We start from the raw sequence: 5968 nt of genomic DNA, 5'->3' as shown, positions 1-5968 counted from the left end.
AGTCATTGAGACAAGCTTATGGAATAGTAGAGGACGTGTTAGTAAAGGTTGAAGGCCTTTACATCCCTGCTGATTTCATAATCTTAGACACTAGGAAGGAAGAGGACGATTGCATCATCCTTGGAAGACCTTTCCTAGCCACAGCAGGAGCTGTGATAGATGTCAACAGAGGTGAATTAGTCCTTCAATTGAATGGGGACTACCTTGTGTTTAAGGCACATGGTCATCCCTCTGTGACAAAAGAGAGTAAGCATGAAGAGCTTCTCTCAGTTCAGAGTCAAGAAGAGCCCACACAGTCAAACTTTAAGTTTGGTGTTGTGAGGCCACAACCAAACTCTAAGTTTGGTGTTAAGACCCCATATCCAAACTCTAAGTTTGGTGTTGGCAACTATACAACATTGACCTGATCACCTTGTGGCTCCATGAGAGCCACTGTCAAGCTATTGACATTAAAGAAGCGCTTGTTGGGAGGCAACCCAATTTTAATTATCTAATTTTATTTTATTCTATTTTATTGTTATTTTGTGTTTTATTAGGTACATGATCATGAGGAGCCACGAAAAAATCAAAAAAATTAAAAACAGAATCAAAAACAGCAGAAAAAAATTCGCACCCTGGAGGACGCACAGGCTGGCGTTCAACGCCAGTAAGATGCATCTGGCTGGCGTTCAACGCCAGAACAGAGCATCATTCTGGCGCTTAACGCCAGAAACAAGCAACATTCTGGCGCTGAACGCCAGGAATGTGCCTAAAGAAGAAAAACTGGCGCTGAACGCCAGTAACAAGCATGAAACTGGCGTTGAACGCCAGAAACATGCTTTACATGGGCGTTGAACGCCCAGAATGTGCACCAATGGGCGTTTAAACGCCAGAATGATGCACGAAGGCATTTTACATGCCTATTTGGTGCAGGGATGGAATTCCTTGACACCTCAGGATCTGTGGACCCCACAGGATCCCCACCTAACATATTCCCACCTTACCTCCTAATCCTATTTTTGTGATTCTCTTCCCCATGTCACACTTCCCAACAACTTCAATCTCTGAATCTCTCATCCCAATAAACACTCTTTCCCAAAACCCATTCACCACTCACATCCATCCACTCTTCCCCATAAACCCCACTGATGAGCGGATAATTTATACGCTTTTTGGCATTGTTTTTAGTATGTTTTTAGTGTGATCTAGTTAGTTTTTAGTATATTTTTATTAGTTTTTAATTAAAATTCACTTTTCTGGACTTTACTATGAGTTTGTGTGTTTTTCTGTAATTTCAGGTATTTTCTGGCTGAAATTGAGGGATCTGAGCAAAAATCTGATCCAGAGACTCAAAAGGACTGCAGATGCTGTTGGATTCTGACCTCCCTGCACTCGAAGTGGATTTTCTGGAGCTATAGAAGCCCAATTGGCGCGCTCTCAACGGCATTGGAAAGTAGACATCCTGGGCTTTCCAGAAATATATGATAGTCCATATTTTGCCCAAGATTTAATGGCCCAAACCGGCGTCCAAAGTCACCTCAAGAAATTCCAGCGTTAAACGCCGGAACTGGCACCTAGATGGGAGTTAAACGCCCAAACTGGCACAAAAGCTGGCGTTTAACTCCAAGAGGAGTCTCTACACGAAAATGCTTCATTTGCTCAGCCCAAGCACACACCAAGTGGGCCCGGAAGTGGATTTTTATGTCATTTACTCATCTTTGTACACCTTAGGCTACTAGTTTTCTATAAGTAGGACCTTTTACTATTGTATTTGACATCTTGGTAGCTATCTTTGAGTTTTATGCTATCTTAGATCACTGGGAGGCTGGCCTCACGACCATGCCTAGACCTTGTTCTTATGTATTTTCAACGGTGGAGTTTCTACACACCATAGATTAAGGTGTGGAGCTCTGCTGTACCTCGAGTATTAATGCAATTACTATTGTTCCTCCATTCAATTCCGCTTGTTCTTTGTCCAAGATATCACTTGTTCTTCAACTTGATGAAGGTGATGATTTTCATGGATCATCACCATTCTCACTCATGAACAAAGTGACTGACAACCACTCTTGTTCTATAAGCAATCAAAGCCCTAGTGAATATCTCTTGGATTCCTGATACACGATGCATGGTTGATCGCCTGACAACCGAGTGCTCGCCTGACAAACGAGCCAGCCATTCCGAGAGATCAGAGTCTTCGTGGTATAGGCAAGAACTGATGGCGGCATTCAAGAGAATCCGGAAGGTTTAACCTTGTCTGTGGTATTCTGAGTAGGATTCAATGATTGAATGACTGTGACGTGCTTCAAACTCCTAGCAGGCGGGGCGTTAGTGACAGACGCAAAAGGATCGATGGATTTTATTCCGGCCTGACCGAGAACCGACAGCTGATTACCCATGCTGTGACAGAGCATAGGCGACGTTTTCACTGAGAGGATGGGAGGTAGCCACTAACAATGGTGAAACCCTACACGAGCTTGCCATGGAAAGGAGTAAGAAGGATTGGATGAAGACTGTAGGAAAGCAGAGAGACGGAAGGGAAGGCTTCTTCATACGCTTGTCTGAAGCTCTCACCAATGATATACATAAGTACCTCTATCTTTATCTTTATGCTTTATTCATCATCTATACCCATTTGAGTCTGCCTGACTGAGATTTACAAGGTGACCATAGCTTGCTTCATAGCAACAATCTCCGTGGGATCGACCCTTACTCACGTAAGGTTTATTACTTGGACGACCCAGTGCACTTGCTGGTTAGTTGTGCGAAGTTGTTCTTATGCCATGGTATTGAGCACCAAGTCTTTGGAGCCATTACCGGGGATTGTTCTGTGTATTAAAAAGTAGTGATCACAATTTCGTGCACCAAGTTTTTGGCGCCGTTGCCGGGGATTGTTCGTGTATGGACAACTGACGGTTCATCTTGTTGCTTAGATTAGGCATTTATTTTCGAAATTCTTGAAGATGAATTCTAGAGTTTCATGATGATTCGTTGAAATCTGGCTGGCTGAGAAGCCATGTCTAATCTCATTGGACCGAGGTTTCAACTTATCATCACAGAAGCTTGTTGATTTTTTATCAATCTTGCTTTTGGAGCAGTGATCTGCTAAGGCTTGGCTGGCCTTTGGCCATGTCTAGTGTTTTGGACCGAAGCTTTCTTTGAAAGCTTGGCTGGCTGTGAAGCCATGTCTAATTCCTGGACCGGAGTCTTAGACTAGCATTGCACTGATTCCTGGAATTCTCATTAAGAATTTTGATATCTTTTTCCACTTAATTTTCGAAAATCACAAAAAAATTCACAAAATCATAAAAAACCAAAAATATTTGATGTTTCTTGCTTGAGTCTAGTGTCTCATCTTAAGTTTGATGTCAATTGCATACATTCATTCATGTGTCTTAAGGATCTTCAAGTAATTCTTGATGATTTCTTACTCTGATCTTTGAATTCTGTTGACTTGAGTGTTTATGTGTCTCATATAGTGTCAGTAGTATACAAACTGCTAAGTTTGGTGTCTTGCATGCATTGTTATTTGATTCTTGTTGCATTTTGATTATTAAAAAAAAATCCAAAAATATTTTTAACTTGTGTCTTTTTAAGTCAATAATACAAAGAATTGAAGATTCAGAACATACTGCAGAGGAATTATACAGAAAAAGCTGGGCGTTCAAAACGCCCAGTGAAGAAGGACAGACTGGCGTTTAAACGCCAGCCAGGGTACCTGGTTGGGCGTTTAACGCCCAAAAAGGTAGCATTTTGGGCGTTAAACGCCAGAATGTATACCATTCTGGGCGTTTAACGCCAGGATGGTGCTAGGGGGAAGATTTTGTTTTTCAAATCAATTTTTTTCAAGTTTTCAAAGTTTTTCAAAATCAAATCTTTTTCAAATCATATCTTTTCAATCAAATATTTTTCAAAATCAATTTCTTTCCTTTTTCAAAGATACTTACTAACAATTAATGATTTGATTGAACATCTCAAGTATATTACCTTTTCTGTTGAGAAAGGTTTAATGTTTGAATCATATCTTTTCTTGTTAGGCAAGTCATTAATTTTTAAAATCATATCTTTTAAAAATTGTTTTCAAAACATATCTTTTAAAATTGTTTTCAAATCAAATCTTTTCAATCATATCTTTTTAATCACATCTTTTTCAAAATAAGTTTTCAATCAAATCTTTTTAATTTCAAAATCTTTTTCAAAAATCACTTGATTTCTTTTCCACTTTGAATTTTCGAAAATTATCAATCAATTTTTCAAAATGTTTTTGACATCTTTTTAATTAATTTTCGAAAATTCTCTTCCCTTCTCCCACATCCTTCTATTTATGGAGTACTACTCCTTCTTAATGCACAATTCGAACTCTATCTAATCAAGTTCGAATTCTCCTTCTTCTTTCTTCTATTTTTCTTTTCCTCTGACACTTCAAGGAATCTCTATACTGTGACATAGAGGATTCCATATTTTCTTGTTCTCTTCTCTTTCATATGAGCAGGAGCAGAGACAAAGGCATTTTTGTTGAAGCTGACCCTAAACCTGAGAAGACCTTGAAGCGAAAGCTAAGAGAAGCTAAGGCACAATTCTCTGTAGAGGACCTGACCGAATTCTTCAAAGAAGAACCCATGGCAGCCGAAAACAACAACAATGCCAACAATGCAAGGAAGGTGCTGGGTGACTTTACTGCACCTACTCCCAATTTCTATGGGAGAAGCATCTCTATCCCTGCCATTGGAGCAAACAACTTTGAGCTTAAGCCTCAATTAGTTTCTCTAATGCAACAGAATTGCAAGTTCCATGGACTTCCAATGGAAGATCCTCATCAGTTTTTAGCTGAGTTCTTGCAAATCTGTGACACAGTCAAGACTAATGGGGTTGACCCTGAGGTCTACAGACTGATGCTATTCCCTTTTGCTGTAAGAGACAGAGCTAGAATATGGTTGGACTCTCAACCTAAAGAAAGCCTGGACTCTTGGGAAAAGCTAGTCAATGCCTTCTTGGCAAAGTTCTTTCCACCTCAAAAATGGAGTAAGCTTAGAGTGGAAGTCCAAACCTTCAGACAGAAGGATGGAGAATCCCTCTATGAAGCTTGGGAAAGATACAAACAATTAATCAGAAAGTGTCCATCTGATATGCTTTCTGAATGGAGCATCATAGGAATTTTCTATAATGGTCTCTCTGAACTGTCCAAGATGTCTTTGGATAGCTCTGCTGGAGGATCTCTTCATCTGAAGAAGACGCCTACAGAAGCTCAAGAGCTCATTGAAATGGTTGCAAATAACCAATTCATGTACACTTCTGAAAGGAATCCTATGAACAATGGGACAAGTCAGAAGAAAGGAGTTCTTGAGATTGATACTCTGAATGCCATACTGGCTCAGAACAAGATATTGACTCAACAAGTCAATTTGATTTCACAAAGTCTGTCTGGAATGCAAAATGCACCTGGCAGTACTAAGGAAGCTTCATCTGAAGAAGAAGCTTATGATCCTGAGAACCCTTCAATGGAAGAGGTGAATTACCTAGGAGAACCCTATGGGAACACCTATAATTCTTCATGGAGAAATCACCCAAATTTCTCATGGAAGAATCAAGAGAAACCTCAACAAGGTTTCAACAACAACAATGGTGGAAGAAACAGGTTTAGCAAAGGCAAGCCTTTTCCATCATCTTCTCAGCAACAGACAGAGAATGCTAAACAGAACCCCTCTGACTTAGCAACCATGGTCTCTGATCTAATCAAAACCACTCAAAGTTTCATGACTGAAACAAGGTCCTCCATTAGGAACTTGGAGGCACAAGTCGGACAGCTGAGCAAGAAAGTTACTGAACTCCCTCCTAGTACTCTCCCAAGTAATACAGAAGAAAATCCAAAAGGAGAGTGCAAAGCCATAACCATGGCCGAATCTGGAGAGGGAAGAGAGGAAGTGGACGCCACTGAGGAAGGCCTCAATGGGCGTGCACTAGCCTCCACAGAGTTCCCTAATGAGGAACC

General features: G+C 40.4%; 1 non-coding gene across 1 annotated transcript; it reads right to left on the bottom strand.

Moving 5' to 3' along the window:
• Window positions 1–5003: 5003 nt before the first annotated feature.
• Window positions 5004–5111, bottom strand: LOC130942974 (small nucleolar RNA R71). Its single transcript, XR_009071516.1, has one exon. It is a non-coding gene; the product is annotated as a small nucleolar RNA R71 (small nucleolar RNA).
• Between the last annotated feature and the right edge of the window lie 857 nt (window positions 5112–5968).

This window comes from Arachis stenosperma, chromosome 7, assembly GCF_014773155.1.
Source record: "Arachis stenosperma cultivar V10309 chromosome 7, arast.V10309.gnm1.PFL2, whole genome shotgun sequence".
NCBI classification, from domain to species: Eukaryota; Viridiplantae; Streptophyta; class Magnoliopsida; order Fabales; family Fabaceae; genus Arachis; species Arachis stenosperma.
Note: the sequence above shows the minus strand (reverse complement) of the source record. Positions and strands in the feature narration are given on the sequence as shown.